The sequence below is a fragment of the Solanum dulcamara genome, chromosome 12 (assembly GCF_947179165.1).
Source record: "Solanum dulcamara chromosome 12, daSolDulc1.2, whole genome shotgun sequence".
NCBI lineage: Eukaryota > Viridiplantae > Streptophyta > Magnoliopsida > Solanales > Solanaceae > Solanum > Solanum dulcamara.
Genome location: NC_077248.1, coordinates 50,300,977 through 50,311,191, shown reverse-complemented (window position 1 = coordinate 50,311,191; position 10,215 = coordinate 50,300,977).

Genomic DNA, 10,215 nt, shown 5'->3' with positions numbered 1-10,215 from the left:
ACTCTTTACTTGTGCACGAGCGTATCCGTCGGGTTTATGGGAGCTCGATAAATTTAGTTAGATTCTTTCTTTTTGTTTGAAAGTACACTCGTGTATATACCTACATTTAGTTCTTGTCTTGTCTTTGGTTGTGATCTTTTACATTTCAGTTTACTTTTGCTTATCTTGCTCAGTCGGCCTATGATGCCTACTAGGTACCTGTTGTTTTGGTACTCATATAATAGTCTGCATTTGTTTTCATGATGGAGGTCTGAGTACTAGCTATCGGCATTTATTAAAGCTAGCTGCGGTTGTGATCAGAGGCGAGGGTGAGCACATTGCGTCTTGGATTTACCCATTTCCCTTTGTATATACATTTTGCGTGTCTTTTGCTTTTTGAGACAACTTTGTTTCCGTGGTCCACTTTTAGGCTAATTTTTTTATTAGCAGCTCTATACATGTGATTTCCAGATTCTGGGAAGGATCTTTTTAGCTTGTATATATTTAGTTGCTTCCGCTCGTTCATGTATGCTCCTATTATTTCTTTACTATTTTAATTTGTACTGCTTGTCTTCTACCCTGATATCTCATTACTTGCAGTTTTGGGATATGGGTTGTCTTGCCCACTGGTGTGTCATAGTAGGTACCATCATAACCCGAGAAATTGGGTTATGATAAATTGGTATCAGAGCCCCAGCTGTACAGAGCTAATGTCTAGTAGAGTTTTGTAGATCAGTGCAGAGATGTCCGTGACTTATCCTCGGGAGGTTATAAGATATCTTTAGTTATGTGTCTCATTTTATTTATTGTCATGCAGTGCATGTCTTATTGGTTTTTGGAAATCTCACTTGTTCCACTCTTTTACAAGATGGCTCGCACGCATGCTGGAGGTAGAAACCAACCTCGGGGTTGTGCCAGGGCTGTAGCAATAGCCTGGGATTGAGATCAGACTACGGAGTCGGAGGTATAGCCACTAGTAGCTCTAGTATATCAGCAGCCGGTGGCCCCGGGACCAACCTAGCCACTGCCCGAGCCAGCCTTAACTCCTGACTTACAGGCAATGTTAGCCAAAATTTTATTTACCATTGGGGGTATGCAGCAGCCCAGCTGTAGCCGCTCCAGTACCGCAGGACCAGCTTGGACTAGAGGCATCATTCGATCAGCAGCCGCTGGCACCCATCGCTCAGAGGGATGATTTTAAGGGCGTCATGCTGCTTAGGGAGAAGAAGATGCTCGGGGTGTTCCTTAGACTATCACCACTGAGGTTTTTTAGGGTTGTGGGTGAAGATGCCCACTAGTTTCTACTTACTTGCCATGAGCAGCTGGAGACCTTGGGGTTAATAGAGTCGAGAGGAGCTAGCTTCAACGCCTATCAACTAGACAATCTTGCTCGATAGTGGTGGCATACATATTTGGAGACTAGGCCAGCTAGGTTTTTGCCGGTCACATGGGCAGAGTTTTCAGAGGCCTTCTTGGACCAATTTATTCCAGGAGCATCAAAGATTAGCTTTGGGACCAGTTTTCATGATTGGAGCAGGGCTCCATGACAATATCTATGTATGAGGCCTGATGGTCAGTTGGAGCACACTATATAGGTTCTTGAGGATATGTTGTGGTCTTGTTTTATGGATTTTAGAGGTTAGTGGGGTCAATTCTTGCCCTTGGCTGAATTTGCCTACAATAAAAGCTATCACTTTAGTATTTCGATGGCCCCATTTGAGGCCTTATATGCTCCACGTTGTCGCTCTTCAATTGGTTGGTTTGTGTCCACGGAGCCCAGGCAGCACGGTATAGACTGGATGTGGGAGGCTTTAGATTGTGTGAGTGTGATTTAGGATAGACTCAAGACAGCTCAGAGTAGACACTATAGCTCTATAGATCATAGGCATCGACCATTGAGGTTTGTTGTTGGTGACAGAGTATTTCTCTATGTGTTTCCCATAAAGGGCGTGGAGAGATTTGGGATTCAAAGAAAGCTTAGCCCCAGGTATATTTTCCCTTTTGAGATATTGAGGATAGTTGGTGAGGTTGCATATGAGTTAGATTTCCCCCGGCCTTTCCAACTATTCATCCAGTTTTCCATGTTTTGATGTTGTGTTAGTATGTTCCAGATGAGTCAAATGTGCTTAAGTATGATGCGGTTGACTTAGAGGATTGTTTGAGCTACATTCAGGAGGCGGTTGCTATTTTAGCTAGGGTTATCAGACAGTTGCATTCAAAAGTCATTCATGTGGTTAAAGTCCATTAGAGGTATCATCCAGTCGAGGAGACTACCTAGGAGACCGAACATGAGATACGGGCACAGTTCCCCAACTTATTTGAGCCTTTGGGTACTTTTTGACTCTTACTTTCACAGATGAAAGTTCTTTTAGTAGTGGATGTTATAATGAACCTCCACATCATTAAGCATTCGTTCGGTCATTTAGAGCGTTCCTATAGTGACCCCAAGTTATCTATGTCTTGTTGGCACTGACTATTTGGTCGCTTGGTCGTTCTCTTGAGTTTTAGGCCCGTTTCCCTATTTTTGGAACTTTTATAACTTGATAAGTTGACTTTGATCATAACTTCAGGAAAACGGCTTAAGAAAAAATTTTGATGGTTCCATCAGCTCTAAAATGGACAAATTAGGCTAGTAGCATGATCAGCACGAGTACCGAGGCAATCAGTACTAGTTTAGGACCATTTGGTGCTTTTGCCTTTGAAATTTTCCCTATAGTTGACTTTACTCAACATTTTTGGAATATGCTTTGATGAAAAATTTTTAACAGCGTGGTTAGTTCCGAAATGTCGAGTTTGGTATAAAACAACAATCCTTCGTTCGCTTTCTGAGGCTTATGGTCTAATCTCGAGGCCCATTGTGAAATTTAGCTCAAAATAGCCCTTGAGTGTGGGACCCACTTTTAGTCATAATGATCTCGTATGAAAATTTCAATTGTGCCATTGAGTCTGGAAAGTCAAATTTTGTTGGGTAGCATATCTTGTTTGCGCGCATGGAATTTCCAGCACCCCGTTAGAATATTTGAACTTGAGAAATATCAACTTTTTAGCTAATATCTGGAGCAAGGAGTTCTGCTCTCCACGACCGCAGCCCTCTGGCCACTTTTACAAAGTCTAAGCTTCTTGGCCTCCACGTTCACAGAGCACTGTAGCTGCGTTCGCGAAGGCTTATTCCTAGTCTTTTAAAGACAATTTCAGCTCACTTCTAAGACTTCCAACATCGATATCTTCTTCATCACAAGCTCAAATTAGGTTATTCAAAGTTTCAAATTCAAGAGAATTTGATGGGGAATCTGGTGGTGAGCTTAGAATGTCAAGGAGAAGCTTCGTCTAAGGTAAAACTTCATAATTAGATACTGCTCTATTTATTTTCAGAGTGATATATTGTTGAACTTTGGGAGATGGTATCTTAATCATATGAGCTCCATTATTAGTGATTTTTAGGCTAGATTATGTTTTTTTTGCAAGAAACGCCATGGTATAATTTGTTTGGGTTAGGAGAGTTTTGTTCTTGAGTAATCGTTGATTAAAGTCGCTACCATTTTCATCTTCTTAGTTCAAATTATGAGAATTTTCATTGCATGCTCATTTTGCGTAGTTTCCCAACCAGGTACTGTTTAGCAATTGATTTATGAGCTTGGGGTGCTGTTTAGAACTTATATTTGGGATCAATTATGATATTTCAAATACGGGTCCCACATTTTTCATTTTAAACCTCGAATTGATCCATCTTTGAATTCAATAGTTTTAGTTCCATAACGATCATATTAACGTTGTGATTCTATTTTTGATAGCGTGGCAGCATTTAGAGGCCGCTTGAAAGGAAAAAACTTAGGTATCGTGAAGTGGAGCATGTGTGATCATCCTACAGGTATGCTACAATTTTCCCCTCATTAGACTAAGCATGTTTAGGCAATTGTATATTGAATTGTATAAGTTTGGAGGGGTTTGGGTGTTGAGCATGTTATATTCCTAAATTTTATGCTTAGGCGAGAAAGTTTGGACTGTGTAAGCATGACTCTTGTTAATGTTGATCATCCATGCCTTGTGATGCATGTCGTGCCTGTATTTATATGTTTGGAAGCATGTTGGGCCTTAGTCTAGGCTTAGACTAGTGATTACCTTAGACTTGCACAAGTTTGGTGCCATTGGGCCTTAGAACTTCTCCGACGTCATTTCAGATGGTTATCTCCCTGTAGAGTGTTATAGCAGATTTGAGTCTGATAGTCTAAGCTTTAGCTACCCAGTAACTCAACTTGTTACCTTACCTCCATAATGCCCTATTTTCCTATTGGTCCTATATCACTTAGTTCTTGATTTTGGGAGTTTGCTCGACGATTTCAGTTATATTTGGTTTGGACTAGAGTGGTGCATTGATGACACTTGGTTCGGGGGTACTCCCCATGACGTAAGGTCGATCGTTGATTCTAATATAGTTCAGTCCCTTAGTTAAAGTTACCCGGTTAAAGTTCGTGGTCTAGCATACTTATGTTCAGGCTTCCTAGCTACAATTACCCAATTGAAGTCCATGGTATAGCTTACCCGTGTTCGACCTTTGGCTACAGTTACCAGGTTAAAGTCAATGGTCTAGCTTACTCGCGCCACCTCTCTGAGCTACAGTTACTCAGTTGAAGTATGTGGTCCAGCTTACGTGTTGCTTAATTCCTGATTCCCTTATGAATCTTCGATTCAAGTCCTCATCTACTCTCAGCCTTGGGTTAAGGCGTTAGAGTTTGGAAAGGGTTCGCTTCAAGTCCGGGAAATAGTGGTATTATGGTAATCCTTTTGGCTTTGTTCATTTTCCTTCAACTATTCTTGCATTTCTCGGGCTTACGGGAGTTTGTGTAGGTGGTTACTCTTTAGTTATGCATGAGTGTACCCATCATATTTATGGGAGCCTAGCGGAGTTAATTAGATTCTTTCTCTTTGTTTGATAGTACATTTGTGTACATACCTACATTTAGTTCTTGTCCTGTCTTTGGTTGTGATCTTTTAGTCAAATTTTAGTTTACTTTTGCTTATCTTGCTCAGTCAGCCTATGATGCCTACTGGTTACCTGTTGTTTTGGTACTCATACTACACTATTCATCTATTTTTGTGATGTAGGTCCGAGTACTAGCTACCGGCATTGATTCGAGCCAGCTACAGTTGTGATCGAAAGCGAGGGTGAGCATATTACATCCTGGATTTACCCATCTCCCTCTATATTTACATTTTGCGTGTCTTTTGATTTTTGAAACAACACTATTTTCTTGGTCCTCTTTTGGGACTTATACTCTTTTTATTAGCAGCTCTGTACATGTGACTTCTAGGTTTTGGGAGGGATTTTTTTAGTTTGTATATATTTTTGTTCTTCCGCCCATTCATATGCTCTTGTAATTTCTTTACTGTTTTTAGTTTGTTCTACTACCAGAACCCACTTTGTGGGATTTCTCTGGGTTATTATTGTTGTTTAGTTTGTACTGCTAGTCTTCTACCCTAATATCCCATTACTCACAATTCTGGAATATGGTTTGGCTTGCCTACTGGTGGTTCATAGTAGGCACCATCATGACCTGATAAATCGAGTCGTGACACTATGGGTAGTGCTCGGTTGATTTATAAGATTCTACCATGGCTTTCTATCATAGCAGTTATGTTAAAGGTTGAACTAACCAGCTATTTGGTAAGTCTAATAATCTTATTTGTATCTATTATGGTGAATCAGGACACTCGAAATAATGATTCTCGAGATCATTGGCTATCTAGATTGGTGGGATTTCTCGAACAAATCTCATAAAGTCATTCTAAATAGAGCTATAGCCATGGCTACATTAGGAATCAGTCAGCCAAAAAATAATGGTAAAATAGAACCTCGGGTTAATATGACACAGTCTTGTTTTACCAGTAATAACAATATTAATGTTATTGCACCTTTTATGAATAGTAATTGGATTATTGATCCGACCTGATAATAGTCAAGCTTCCTCAACCATACCTTAGCTTCGCTTGATCCAAATTCAGGTCAGTTTGTTCATTCATTGTTTTTTTAGTTTAAAGTGAATTCGAAGTGGAAACGCAATTCTTGCGGGTATCAGTGACAATTTTGAAGCAGTTTAGAACTCTGTCCAGGTGATATCTTCCTTTTTGCCTCTATTTCTATTTTTATCCATGTGTCTGTGATTTTGTTGCTCCTCCTTGTTCAATCCTCTTTTGCAGTTAGTGTAAGCAACCATTTAAATAATTTTATCTTATATTTGGTGCATTAAAGAGGGAATATTAAATAATTTTGTATTCTTCAGAGATCCGATCTGTCTTTCCATCTTTTCTTCTTCTAGAAAATTCCGCGGTTCGTCTCATTATTTTCTGTTTTCTTGCTCCGATTAGCTGAATTTATTCTACTATCACAGTTCTTCTCATTCCATTGGCCCAAAGATTTGTTCAATCCAAGATCTGCTACCCACACAACCCAAAGGTCATTGTGAACAGCATCTTGGTAAGCCGACGTAAATAGTAACTTCAATGTGAACAGTATTTTTTGGCATCAACCAAGTTCATTTTAACTGGAGGTTGTACCTCCGATTTCCATATCTTTCCATATCTATTCTTTGCTCATACAGTAGTAGTTATAATTTGCTGACTTTAGACCTTTGAATAATTTATTAGTTCATACACATTTTTGTAGCTTTGGGTAGTGATGGTAGACTAGGGTCATGTTCTCGCTCAGGGATGGGGATGGGGATGGGGATAAGGGTAAGAAAGGGTAAGTGGGTTAAAGGAGTGTCTAGACTAAGAGTAGGTTCTTAGAACATTAGAACGTTAACGGGAAAATCCATAGAGCTAGTTAAGATTCTAAAAAAGAGGAAACTTAATATAGCTTGTGTCCAAGAGACCAAATGGGTAGGTTCTAAAGCTAAGAAGGTAGACGGGTATAAGATTTGGTTTTCTGGTAGATCAAAGTATAGGAATAGGGTAGGCATTTTAGTAGATAGTGATTTAAGGCATCAGGTGGTGGAGGTTAGAAGAGTCACTGATAGGATGATGTCGATTAAGGTGGTCGTTGAAGGGATCACATTGAACATTATTAGTGCTTATGCGCCGCAAGCGGGCTTAGGCGAGGAGGATAAGAGGTGTTTTTGGGAGGATTTAGATGAGTTAGTAGGAGGCATACCGCCTACTAAGAAGATTTTCATGGAAGGGGATTTCAATGGGCACATCGGGTCTATTTCGAGAGGGTATGATGATGTGCATAAAGGCTTTGGCTTCGGGGACAGAAATGGAGGAGAAGTTTCACTTTTGGATTTCGTAAGAGCTTTTGGGTTGGTGATAGACAATTCAAGTTTCCCAAAAAAAGAGGACCACTTGGTAACCTTTCGTAGTTCGGTGGCTAAGACTTAGATCGATTTTTTACTCCTTAGAAAAAATGATAAAGGTCTGTGCAAAGACTGTAAGGTCATTCCGATTAACAACCTTATGACCCAACATAAGCTCTTGGTGATGGATTTAGGGATCAAGATGATGGGAAAAAAAAGGGTCAGGGATGACCGACCTAGGATCAGATGGGAGAGTTTGACCATGGCTAGTGCCCTGGAGATAGGAGAGAAATTGAAGGATATGAGATCCTGGGATAGTAGTGGGGATGCGAATAGTATGTGGAATAAGACAGCTAGTTGTATTAGGGTTGTAGCAAGGTAAGTGTTGGGAGTCTCGACAGGTAGCCATAGTTGGCATCGAAAGGACTGGTGGTGGAATGGAGAAGTATAAGGAAAGGTGGAAAAAAGAAGATGGCGTATGCGAAGTTGATAGAAAGCAAGGATGAGGTAGAGAAGGGGATGAATAGGGAGCTTTATAAGATAGTGAGAAAAGAGGCAAAGTCAGTGATTTCGATGGCAAAAAAGGCATCTTTTGAATGCCTTTATTCTAAACTAGAAGAGAAAGAAGGGTATAGGAAATTATTCAGGCTAGCCAGGGCGTGGGAGAGAAGGGCACGTGATGTGGACCAAGTGAAGTGCATTAAAGACGAGCATGGAAAAGTATTGATAGAGGAGTCCCTCATTAAACAGAGATGTCAGTCGTACTTCCATAAACTCTAAAATGAAGAAGGGGACAAAGAGATTGTGTTGGGAGATTTGGAACATACAGGGAGGCATCACAATTTTGGGTGTTGCAGTAGTATTAAAGTTGAAGAGATTAAGCGTGCTGTGCATAAGATGCGTTGGGGAAGAGTGACCAGACCTGATGAGATTCCTAGGGAATTTTGGAAGAGCGCAAGCTCAGTAGGTTTGGAGTGGATGACTAGGCTCATTAATTTCATATTTAAAATGGAAACGATGCCCAAATAATGGAGGTCGAGCGTATTGATCGCTCTATATAAAAATAAGAGAGATATCTAGAGATGCAATAATTATAGAGGTATCAAGCTTCTATTACATACTATGAAAGTGTGGGAAAGAGTGGTAGAGATGAGAGTGAGGAGAAGCGTGTCTATTTCAGAGAACCAGTTCCATTTTATGCTAGGACGCTCAACTATAGAAGCCATCAATCTTATGAGAAGACTAGTGGAGTAGTATAGGGAGAGGAAGAGGGACTTGCATATGGTATTCATTGACCTAGAAAAGGCTTATGATAAAGTTCTATGAGAGATACTATGGAGATGTTTAGAGGCTAAAGGTGTACCTGTGGCGTACATTAAGGTGATCAAGGACATGTATGAGGGTGGTAAAATTAGGGTAAGGACAGTAGGAAGGGACTCAAAGCACTTTCCAGTTGTGATAGGGTTGCATCAAGGATCAACTCTTAGTCCATTTTTATTTGCCTTGGTGATGGATGGATTGACGTGATAAATTCAAGGTGAGGTGCCATGGTGTATGCTTTTTGCGGATGATATAGCCCTGATCAATGAGACTCATAGTGGAGTTAATGATAAGCTGGAGGATTGGAGACATACCTTAGAGTATGAAGGGTTTAAGTTGAGTAGGACCAAGACAGAGTACTTAGAGTGCAAGTTCAGTGAGACTCCTCAAGAGGTTGGTGTGGAAGTTAGGCTTGGTGACCAGGGTCATCCAAAAGAAAAGTAGTTTCAAGTATCTTGGATCTATCATGCAAGGCAGCGGGGAGATTGACGATGATGTCACACATAGTATTAGGGCAGAGTGGATGAAATAGAGACTCACTTCCGATGTGGTATGTGATAAGAAGGTGCCACCACAACTAAAGGGAAAGTTCTACAAAGTGGTGGTTAGACAGGCTATGTTATATGGGGCGGAGTCTTGACCAGTTAAGGTGAAGAAAAGGAAATAGGTGAGCAAAGGGAATGTTGAGAGAGGGAATGAATTTAACCCTCAGAAGATGTTAGAAGGGGATATATTCGTTTTGAATTCTAGGAAAAGTGATGGGAAGCATAAATCCTACCCCTCTTGCTATAGGTGTGGTAAATATCATTTAGGGGAGTTCTTGGCTGGTACAAAAGGTTGTTGTGGTTGTGACAATAGTGGACATAAGAAAAGAGACTGTCTAGTGGCTTCTAAAAAGGGGGGGAGTCCAGGAGGGGTCAGTTTGAAGGTGGAATCCCTTGAAAGTAACTTCTACGAGTAGAAACGTGAAAAAAAGAAAATAGGTGAGCGAAGGGAATGTTGAGAGAGGGAATGACTTTAACCCTCAGAAGATGTCAGAAGGGGAAACATTCGTCTTGAATTCTAGGAAGAGTGATGGGAAGCAGAAATCCTACCCTTCTTGCTAAGGGTGTGGTAAATATCATTTAGAGGAGTTCTTGGTTGGTATAAAAGGTTGTTGTGGTTGTGACAATAGTGGACATAAGAAAAAGGATTGTCTAGTGGCTTCTAGAAAGGGGAGGGAGTTTAAGAGGGGTCAGTTTGAAGGTGGAATTTCTCAATCCAAACCGATGGTGATTTTAGTAGGTCTAGTATTCCCAAGTATTCCAAGTGTGGGAGAAACCAAGGGGGTAATTGTTTGTTTGGTATGGGTGCTTATCTTGGATATGGTAAAATAGGGCACAAGATCTCTTAATGAGTTAACAAATGGAGAGAAGGACGCCCTCAAAGGCAAGTTACTCAAGGTAGACAAGCTTACCAAGGTAGTGGACCACGCCACAATAGGTTTTATGCACTCCTAGTTAGGACAGATGTTGAGGAGACTTCCGATATGATTATGGGTAATTTGCAGGTCTTTGCTATAAGATTTGATGTATGTCCCAAAATCCTGCTAGAGCCTTTTTTGATTAATACCCCGGTTTGATTTGGT